Source organism: Mytilus californianus, unplaced genomic scaffold (assembly GCF_021869535.1).
Source record: "Mytilus californianus isolate M0D057914Y unplaced genomic scaffold, xbMytCali1.0.p SCAF_6, whole genome shotgun sequence".
NCBI lineage: Eukaryota > Metazoa > Mollusca > Bivalvia > Mytilida > Mytilidae > Mytilus > Mytilus californianus.
Window position 1 is genome coordinate 40,034,919 of NW_026262712.1, and position 12,085 is coordinate 40,047,003.

Below are 12,085 nucleotides of genomic sequence, written 5' to 3' on the forward strand. Positions count from 1 at the left end.
AACGTTCTCTTTTGTAGATACATTTTCCTAGTCAATGATGATGTTGTATATGGCACTTTTGAACATGTCCCTTTAAGATTTCTATTGATCTTGATCAGAAGACTCTGGATTTCAGTAGCTGGTATCGGATTCATACAGCGGCTTTGAATGGACCAATTTTTTGTTCGTCTTCAAATGTTTTCACTATTGAATTCAGGAACTTATTGTCCGATAAATAACCTGCAAGAAACACAAAATTAAGGAAAAAGTATGAAGTAAGATATCTGAAAAAAACCACTATGACTTTTGTTTGATAATTTGTTGTTTGCCGTACTTAATAAACATAACATTTCACAGACAAAAACAAAATTCATACGCTTTGATTTCACATGCAACTAACGGAACCTGAATATTAAATGAATCAAACTTGATGCATTAGATTAGAAAAAAGAATTACCATCTGCAAAGTTTAGCCAACAAGCAGGAGCTCATTTTACTTCTGTATCAATGTTTATGGCAATCATTGTTTTTTTTAAAATTGAAATGAGAAAAAAAGATATATTTTCTCTAATTATCAAGGATAATGAGCATATGTTTCAAGATCATTTTTATATCGGAAGGTTACACTTTTCTAAAAGATCAGTACCCAAGGGTGATCAACTCACTGTTTCCGTTCTTGTAGTAAAGACCTTGATAAAGTTGAGTGTCCGTTTACCTTTGCGGAATGATGTATAAATTCACAGTCACGTATAAAGTGAATTCGAATTCTCGAGTAAGGAGAGAGACACTTACTTTCACGTTAATAAAAAAAAACCTTTGTAACAATTATGCGGGGTCAAAGGTAACACAATGGTCCCTATCAAACATGCCTTCGTTTCTCGCACTCCTTTACATTGCTACGTAGTAAGAGTCTACCTGTTTCGTTAATTGTTAGCTTGTTCTTCTTTAGAATATACAAGTGCGACAAAACATTAAGATTGCGTAGTAAGTCAAATGGAATAATATGCAAACTTTATTATCGCAATTGAAATATATTTTACCGCATATGAAGAATAAAAAAGTTTTTAATAAATTAACTAGCATACTGCATCAAACATATAGATATTCGACTTATTTTTTTGCAATTGTTTAGAACGAGACTCACATGGATCGTCAGAAGTATAAGTAAGGAAATCACTTTCCCGAGGTATTTTCTGTTGTTTTCTCTCTTTAGTGTCATCCCGCATACAAACATCGTCTGCTTGATTCGGATCTTTGGGTTCCATCGTCTGTAAAATTGTTGAACAATGTGGAACAAATTAATGAAACACAGAGAGATTATCTACGAAACTATGTAGAGTGATTTATAGTTACAATGAATGGTAAAACAAGAATATAATTAATATATTGTCATTTCGTTTTTGACCTATAAGTTTGATTATCTTTTTGGAATCTTCCGCTACTATGGAAATTAATCCATCCGCTTTTGATACAAAATGACCATATTCACGAGTGTCTTTAATCATTCGCTGGAATCTATTTGTATGTATTCATTTATTTTCTTGTCTATCTCAAGATAATATTGAATGTTTCGACACTTTAAGAATGAACACCAAAGGTTCAACTGTTGTATAAAATATCGTCAACTGGAATTCTCGATAATAGAACCCTTACCAAAGAAGGCATCCGTTTGGCTCTGCTGAATGCATAAATACGCTGTACCGTCAAATCAGAATGGAACGTTAAATCTGAAGGCTCGTGTGACAGAATGACGCGTCCTCTCTCTTTCTTTGTCGTTGAGGGGTTCGTATGTGGCCTGTTACAATTTTAAATGTCTGTCCCTATCCAATGTGCCTTTACTTTCATTTATAGCGGCCGTCTTACAGAGCCAACGTACTGGTTTGTTTATATTTATTCTTGTCCTTAATATGCATGAAATATTTGGTATAGGATATAAAGCAAACACCAAGCAATCAATCGGAAAATGAAAAAAAAAAAGTAGCGCGATCAAATTTTTGACAAACTTGTGCTTATATACAATCTGGCCAAATGATCACAGGTAATGCAGGTCATGGAAGAGGGTGTGGATGGGCGTTAACAGAATAGAGCATAACATTTGAATAATGGACAAAAACTAAAAAGAATAGAAAAAAAGGGACCACAAAAATAGAGATTAGAGAATAATAAGGTGCTTACATATAAAGCAAATAGAATAATGGGCAAAAAGTATAAAGAATAGAGAAAAATGGCCTAAAAATTTAAAGAATACAGAAATGAAGGACCCCCATCCAGACCCTCATGGAACTTATGGTAAAACTAAGAAACACAACAAACTTGTGTCGGCCGTGAAAAATAGCAGTCTTTCTTCCCAAGATGTCTTACTACCGGATACACATTTTAAATAGACATCTACAATAATTTGTAATTCATTTGTGTCACTGAACAACAAATAATCTGTAGATGAATGTAGTAATAGGTAAACAGTAATGATTGGGTTTTACTCATTGTTGAAGGCCGTACGGTGACCTATATTTGTTAATTTCTGTGTCATTTGGTCTTTTGTGGAGAATTGTCCCATTGGCAATCATACCACATCTTCTTATTTTTATAATAATTGGGTGTTATTTTTCAACATCGACTTTAGTGCTTTATATACATTAGTTTAGAGAATGTTTGATGTAAAATGACTTACTAGGTGATTGCTTTGCATTTTTTTGCAGAAAAAAAAACGGAAATGTTTTTTTTTCAGGTTTTAGGGCCGAAATCTGTTACCTTTTCTTAACCGTTAATTTTTGTTAATAAATTTTAGATTTAAAAAAAGGCGTTTACATTACATTCATCATAGAATAGAAAAAAATATAAGAAATTCTAGTTATTCAATACTGCACCTGCACTATGAAGACCTTTGGTTTCAATGCCAATGCCGCACAGTGCTGTGGCTGAAAGAACTCCATTATCTTTGATAGTTCAGCTTACTCTGTGTTTCCTGTATCTATCTTGCACCCAATAATTCCTGATGAGCCATGACCAAGGATAACAAACAACAGACAGTAATAATAGTTGTCCTCATTGTTGTCAAATTCCTTAGCAACTGTAAAATGTACAAAGTGTACTGTTACCAAGGTTACCGGTTTGTTGTGTTATTTCACTGCTTTTTATTTGGTGTTTTTGTTTTGTTAATTGGGGATATTTGTTTATATATACATACCCCTATCCCAGGTAAGTGGGGAAGGTTGGCGCCTTCAAACATGTTTAACCCCGCCACATTTGTAGGTGCCTATCCTAGGTCAGGAGCCTGTAAATCAGTGGTTCTCGTTTGTTGCTGTATATCGTATTTGTATGTTGTTCATTGTTTTGTACATATATCATGACGTTTGGTTTCTCGTTTGAATTGTTTTACATTTGTCATTTTCTAGTTGACTATGCGGTATGGGTTTTGCTCAATGTTGATGGTCGTACGGTGACCTATAGTTGTTAAATTCTGTTTAATTTGGTCTCTGGTTGAGATTTGTTTGGCGATATATTTTACATAGCTTCATCTTATTTTTCAAATGAATACAATGCTTAGCCGTAAGGTAAAAGACACTCACCTTTTTAATTGGTAAGATCGTTAAAAATGAAACACATTTACTACAGTTACTGTACTAATATATAATTTTGGTCTATGGTTGAACACAAGGTGTACTAATCTCAATGTTTTTTTGTCATGTGTAAAAGTTTAAACGGATATCAGGTATATAGATAAAACAAAAATTACATTGTAGGAACAGAGAAAAGCGAGTACAAATACATTTTACATAGACCTACAATGTACCTTTACTGTATTTTTCCTGCATTTTAACATTTACGCTGAAACTTATAGTTGTTTTACTTCCCAACAGTTAGATTTGTTTCTTAATGAACTCAACATGGCTTAACCGCGGACCGCGATGAGGATCCCAAATTGAACTGTGATGCAAACAGTAATTTGAATATAACCGATCGCTCACAACAGAAGCGGGATACCAGGCGACTATAAACGTTTACTATACGTGTATCGATTCATGTTATATGTCAACCTGTATTTGTATAGTAGAAAGGTCGAATGCATGATGAAATCAAGTATGTTGAATATTTAACATTGTACTCTCATTTTCTCTGGCAGATCATATTTCCCGCCCTCAGTCAAATCAGCCTAGCATTCAGATCTTACCTATTCTATCAATTGTTAATGTTTTGAATATTCATGAAATGATAGTCACTGGACGATAACAAAGCAGATATCAACCAATTACATGTGGTCTTAGTTTCTATAGGTACTCACCGCTAGAACACAAGGTGTATATATCATCTTTTGTCAGGTTTTCATGAATTTGATTTCCGAAAATTTCAAAACCATATTCATAACTTTGAAGAAGTTCCATTAGTTCGTCATACTGACTATTTAACTTCTCTATGTGAGGGCATTCTAGATCAAAATTCTGTACGAGAACTGCCAATCCTCTTGTCGAGCAATTCTCGTCGTAATCTAAAGACAAAAAAATAGATTCCGAAACTTCAATTGTCTTCTTTCCTGATCTTGTCTCTGTTATGTTGTCACTATAATATATATATCAAATAAGATACAATTGATCAATGTAAACATTATGATTTAATATGATTTAAAATATTAAGATATCCAGTAAGTAATTCGGATTATCTATAATATTCATGTATATAATAGTACATACTTCTTTAAATAAAATAAGAAGCATGACGTTATTTCGTGGCATATTATTTTTCAGGAAATAAAATCTAATAGCATAATCTAGTGTAGTTTATTGCATTTACAGTCTAATTTAAATCTTTTATTTTTGACTTGGTGCTGTTCGGCAGTTTTTAACAATCATATGTAGTATAAAAATGTAGTAACAGGGCAGTCACCACTGAACAATTCAGTTTATTCCGAAAATTGATAGTTTTCTCAAATTCCAGGCTTTTGTTTTTTATTTGTGTATTTTACAGAGTTTTCATACACAATGTCATTTGTTTAATACAGGCAAGCAACACATGTATTCTAATTCGTATTTTATCTTTTGAATACCACATATATATTCTCGTATTGATATGTCCTGTAATATTTGCTACTGGACGTTAAACATCAATCCAAACATGTACCCGTTGTCTACTTCTATGTGAAAACTTTCAACACAGAAATTCGAAAGGACTTCACTGTGTGTATCCTTAGTTCATTGACTTAATTTGTTTTGTAATAGTTTCGTATTTACTAGTTTTAACTCAAACAATACTGTGAACCAGACCAAGGAGAAACAACGCTTTGTATACGTTTGGAAATAAAGAGTTAAATGACCTGCCTTACGAAATGTGCATGTGTGTTTATTTGTCCTAATGTGCACTCGTTTAAATAAAGGAGATGTGGGATATTCCTAAATGACAGTTCAACATGAAACAGAGTAGAATCACACATAGAAGTCAACGTATTCGTACGGTCAAAAACATATAGAATGGAAAAGTTCCCTAAATTACAACGTACAAATACCGTCAACAACACATAGAGTGGAAAAGACATCTAAAACTCAACGTATACATATACGTACGGTCAACATCAAATACAATGGAAAGGACGTCTACAAGTCAACGTATACGTATGGTCAACAACAAATACAGTGGACAAGACGTCTAAAATTCAACGTATACGTACGGCCAACAACACATAGGGTGGACAAGATATTTAAAATTCAACGTATACGTACGGTCAAAAACACATAGATTGGAACAGACATCTAAAACTCAACGTATACGTACGGTCAACAACACATAGAGTGAAAAAGACATCTAAAACTCAACGTATACGTACGGTCAAAAACGCATAGGGTGGAAAAGACATATAAAACTCAACGTATACGTACGGTCAACAACAAATACAGTGGACAAGGCGTCTAAAAGTCAACGTATACGTACGGCCAACAACACATAGGGTGGAAAAAGAATTTAAAATTCAACGTATACGTACGGTAAAACACACATAGATTGGAACAGACATCTAAAAGTCAATGAATACGTACGGTCAACACCACATAGGGTGGAAAAAATATCTAAAAGTCAAGGTATACGTACGTTCAACAACACATAGAGTAGAACAAACATCTAGACGTCAGCGTATACGTACGATCTACAACACATAGAGTAAAAACGACATCTAAAATTCAACGTATACGTGCGGTCAACAACAAATAGAGTGGAAAAGACATCTAAAAGTCAACGTATACGTACGGTCAACAACACAAAGAGTAGAATGGACATCTAGATGTCAGCGTATACGAACGGTCAACAACACATAGAGTAAAAACGACATATTAAAGTCAACGTATACGTACGGCCAACAACACATAGAGTGGAAAAAAACATATAAAAGTCAACGTATACGTACGGTCAACTACACATAGAGTGGAAACACCATCTAAAAGTCAACGTATACGTACGGTCAACAGCTCATAGAGTAAAAACGACATCTAAAAGTAAATGTATACGTACGATCAACAACACATACAGTAAAAACGACATCTAAAAGTCAACGTATACGTACGGTCAACAACACATGGAGTAGAACAGACACACAAACATAAACGTATACGTAAAGTCGTTAACAACAATCACGGTTGTATTCATCTTATAATATTAGTGGCACTTAATTTCCAACAGCAGTTGCACTTTTCGACAAGTATTGTTTATCCAGTGGGGTCAAACTATTTGAAAATTCAAAACTTTAATACAAACGCTGAAGACTAAACTCGAAAGGGTAAACAGTATACATGTAACCAAATGCGGACAAGGAATCAGAGATATTCATTCCTGAATGCAAAATGATTTCCAAAATGTTATAACAGCAAAAACTGAATTCCAAAACGTTAGAACAGCAAAAACTGAATTCCAAAATGTTATAACCGCAAACACTGAATTCCAAAACGTTATAACAGCAAAGTCCAATAAAGCAATATCCGTATTGTCATGCCTGTACCCATTACCAACGTATTCACACCATAACAAGAAAGCTTCACTTAAATATTTCTTTGCATTTCATCTAGTTTATTTCGTTCTCTTTTCTTAAACTACAATATAATCAAACTTATTTTTCATTTATCATTCTTACTTTAATCCAATTCCAGAGCATACTCGTGTGAATATACTCAAATGGAAAAAAAAAACAGCATGCTCGTTAGTTGATCCTGTTTGTTTTTAATGTATTATCTTATATGTAACATTTATTTTTGTATTGAATACAATATTGTTTACTTCAAACAATAGATTGCGACAAAGTATATCAAATATTCAAATCTGCGAAGAAAATAACGGGTGATAATAAAATACCCGAATTAGGTACGCAAAAAAACCCAATATTGTTAGATTTTCAATGTATATCTTATAGCTTGCTTAATTGTTAAAAATGTACAGATACAGAAAAATATATATTGTTTTTCCCGGTATTGGTCCCCAACAGGACTCCGTACGAACAAGCTTAATATACGTTAAAGATAGAGTGTCAATCGTTTTTTTTTTTTTTTTTTTTTTTTCCATTTTCCTTTTAACCTTTAAAAATAAACACTTAGACCTTATATATATACGTTATACATACTCAGCATGCTTTAAGCTGTATTGTTGATCTTGTGCTGACTGCATTACGATACTTCTCAACACTAGTCTTAAATAGGTCAAACTAAAAACGAATAAACACAAAACAAAAAATAATATCAGATATATGTACATGTAGCCATACGTATAAACACGTGAAATTGTTTTGTTATAATTGAGGCCGTAAGTTTTCTCCATTGAATTGTTTCATTTTTGTCATGTCGGATCCTTTTATATCCGACTATACGGTGTGGGTTTTTCTCATTGTTTGAGGCCGTTAAGTTGCCTATACTTGCTTACATCCACTTTTAAATTATTTGAACTTTGGTGGATAGTTGTTTCATTGGCAATCATACCACTTCTCTTTAATTTTATATTACATGAACGAATGTTTTAACCAATTAGCTTTAATCACCGGATATTTATTCCGGAAAGTGACGTTAAAAAAATAGTATATACATGTATACACCGACAATTAAAACGAGTAAATGATGGAATTACTACATTACAAATTTAAAGGGGTGAAATATCATGTATTACATGTATAGGAACCGTCATGATGCATTGTGTATTGCTCTTTTACAATTTGTTTAACGTATAACAACTGTATACATAATCGATTTAGGTTTACACACCGACTAATTAAAGCTCGGTAACTGTGGAGGAGAAAGATTTTTTTTTTTCATTTTTCAAAGTGGGAATGATCCATTTTGTTAAGTTATGGCGGTGTCGAGAAACTAAAGTTTCTTTCCTAAAATTAGGAAGAGTAATTGAACTTATTACAAAAAATCTAAAAATCATCAATAAAACAAAGCATTTTCAAGAGTTTGAGTAAAAGTATATGATTCTCGTTATCCCTAGTGAAAATGCTCAGAGATGATGTTTCAATTTCACGTGTACTGTTCCCATGCGGGTCTGATAGTTTATAAATACGGGATGTGTGCATTCGATACCATTTCCGGTAAGAATGGGAACGTTTGATGCAATGTCTAGTGTCATTTTCTTAACGTTTAGAAATTTTGCAACAACTGTTTGAGGGGTCCGTAGGTAACCTTTTACAAGGCTGAATATCTGTCCCTAACCAGTATACCCACATTTACTAATAACATTCAAAATGTCCAATCCAATATCCTAGCAGACCTCTTATTGCATAACCTACCTATGGTATTTATAATTGTTTATTTGTTATCGCCTTAAACGTGCATGCAAAGTTTGCCACTAGATGCAAACCAAACATTACACAATCAAGCTATAAATCTTTAGTTTTCAACCATTCGTATTCTATTTTTTGTTTGTTTTACTTTTGTGTCTCTATTCTTTATTTATTGGTCCATTAATCTCTATGTTGTAAACGAAATGTTTACACTCTTGTATTGGTTATCTGAAATTAGTGCTACATGCAGTAGTTGATGGCACAATTGTTATGTCCTCGAACTAGTGTAAGGAACTGTTCTGCTCAGTAGATTCGGGGCACGAGTCCTCACTGACAAACAAGAGGGTCTAGATGGGTGATCATCAATTTCTGTATTCTTTTATTTTTGGGGGCATTTTTCTTATCTTTCAAAATTATGCTTACTTGGTAAAATTTTCAAAACCAATATTTTACCATTACATTTTTTTGTAATTATATGATTTCTTTATTCCGTACATCGTTTATTTCGGTAATCAGTAACAGATCACCCAATTCATTTATGTTCCACAGTTATTCTTTATTCTTTTACACCCCATTATTCTCTAGTCATTATTTGTGGCTCATTTTTCTCTATTCATTATTTTTTTTTTGCCTTTATTCTCTATTCTGTAAACTCCATCGAGACTCTCATACACATATCAATGTTAATCCTTTTTAAAAATGAGGCTTTTCTTTTATTTTTCAGAAAATTTTGTAACAAAGAATAGACTTTATCAATATTAGTGTTGTGTTAGGTGGGAAATTACGGAAAGTGGTATAAGTCGATGATATGGAGGAATTAAAAATCAATTTTCTTCAAATAGATTGATGAGGATGTGGCGGGTCTGTCGTTCCTGTATTCTTTCATTTTCAGGCCATTTTTCTCTATTCTTTATGAATTTTGACTGCTATTCTCTATTCTTTATATTTTAGCACTCCATTATTCTCTATTCTTTTTTTTTTTTGGCAAATTTTCTCAATTCTTGATTTGTTAGCCCTTTTTGCACGTTTTCCCCATTAGTTTCTATTCTGTAAACCCCATCCAGACCTTCATTGATTGATTTGTTCATTTCTAGCGGCAAATATTTCAAACATGATCAGGACGAAAACCTGTAAACCAATAATGCAATAATGCAATATATATTTTCTTTACGGTAGGGTTCGACCGGAATGTCGTCCTGAACATGCATGTCATATTTGCCACTGGACGCTAGGCAACCAACAATCAATCAATCAATCGGTCGGAATGGAAGTCGCGAAATTTAGGATGTCAAAGGAAAATCAGGGTATAATAGATAGCAACTAATATTTTACCTTTTAAAAGGCAGGCCAGCTACGTATAAGGTAACATTTGATATATATATTTAACATTAAGGTGTTTTTGCCTGTTGTTTTGCTTTGTATTTCCGGGTTTTTGTTTTTGTTTCGATGAAGTATCTCAAATATTTGTAATCATATTTATACATATCATAAACAATATTTTAGTGATATGTATAAATATGATTACAAATACTTACATTCCTTCGGTTATATTTTCTCATTAACTGTTATCAAGTTACAAAAATGTAATCAGTAAATGATTGTCTTACCTTATATAGATTTTCATGACATACTTTTTGTCAATAAAGTCTTTCGTAGGTATACATGTTACAGTAACCTATTCCAGGTACACATTGTAAACAGCTAACCAGTTTATAGTTCTAAATACTCTTCCGATATATTTAGTGCATAACGATCACGTCAAGTTGTGCTAAATTTAGATAATTTTATTTTTAAATGACACATACTTGAGAATATTGTCAATATGTGTTGGTTGTTTACAATTGTCCTACAAGACTACACTGCAAACACAAATAAGTGTAGAATATTACATACACATGCATGCGATATTATTTATGAATTTAAAAAAAGGAGTATATTATACGGCAATGCGACAGCAACCTAGTAATTCATGTTGACGAAGTGAAACTTGACATTCACATAAGTGTGTTTATCTTAATATTTAATATTTTTCGTTCACTTTTGATTACTCTGTGAAATTAAGAATTATCTGAAGAGTTCTTTAGCAAAATTTTATTTAATTAAACATGATTATAATGATGGATTGGTGATTGTTTGCGTAACGTCTAGTGTCAACTATTTCATGCATATTCAGAAAGATTACAACTTTAGGAGAGTTTTGCAAGGTTAGCCGACTTGAATGAGGCATATTTAAACTGCTACTGGAAAATGAGATATGTTGGTTTGGGACAAGCACTGTGCCTTGTGACAAGCAACCTACGACATAAACGAGAGTTGTTAAAAGGGTACTGTGACATGCATAGAGTAGTAACGGTATCTTAACATACAGAGAGCATGCTACTGAGCTTACACGAGGCATCGGATTTAACGTTCAGTTTCCTACCAAACGTTAAATTTTATATCACATTTACATCATAATCATCGCCATGGTCGACGTCGATGAGGTGTTGTTTGTTTAATGTCCAGTGGCAAATATGTCATGCACGTTCAGGACGAGAACAAATTCATAATAAATACAATAGGTAGGTCCTGTGGTAATAGGGGTCGACCGGGATTAAGGGAGGGAAATTTACACAGGAAAATGAGAATATATTGGATAGAATTGTAAAACGGGTTATCATCGTGAAAGAGCGTGCAACTCTCGCTACACGAGGCATCGGATTTAACGTCCCAATTCTGACAGGAAAGTGACGTTATTTCTATTCCCCCGTGACCCGCTTTAGGTGTAAAATGAAAATGAAAATTAATATTCAAAGGGGACACTTCGTACAGGAGCATTACAACATTCGTAAAATGTCTTTCTAGGGAAAACAAATACATCAAACATCGAGATTTGTTATATTTGACCAGTGGGCATTACACATTGGGAAAATTTGTTTAGAGCAAAGGCGATTAACTATAGTATAATTATCCTCACATTGTACAAACACTCTCAAATGAAAGTGATAGCCTGAACTACATTTTGGTACATAATGATGGTAATATCATCTTACACCTGTATCTACTGTTTAGTTAGAATAGTAAAATATAAATAATAGTTCGCAGTGCTTAGAACATTTGAAGTTAGCAATAGTCTGATGGTGTTTTTTTTTTTTTTTTTTTTTTTTTTTGAAAAAAATGAAAAAGTCCGAAATACTGTAGTTATCCCTATCTTTAGTTTTCTATGCTGTGTTTTGTGTACTATTTTTTGATGTTGTTCTTTTTTCCTTTTTAGTCATTGCGTTGTCAGTTTATTTTCGAGTTTGAATGTCCCTCTGGTATCTTTCGCCTCCATCTTGAGCCATCAGGTTTCCTTTATTTAAATTATCTCTTTTAAAAAACAAAACT

The 12,085-nt window shown here is 33.0% G+C and overlaps 1 protein-coding gene across 2 annotated transcripts in view; it reads right to left on the reverse strand.

Annotated features, from left to right (window-relative positions):
• The window catches only part of LOC127705580 (caspase-14-like), a 173,909-nt gene extending 163,439 nt beyond the window's left edge, over nucleotides 1-10,470 (reverse strand). Inside the window, exon 1 of one of the 2 annotated variants that reach the window (XM_052209913.1) lies at nucleotides 10,395-10,470. The gene's annotated coding sequence lies outside the window, so the exon portion shown is untranslated. Of the gene's footprint in view, nucleotides 1-10,326 lie in introns of both variants that reach the window. The other variant, XM_052209912.1, reaches the window with a different exon arrangement.
• Between the last annotated feature and the right edge of the window lie 1,615 nt (nucleotides 10,471-12,085).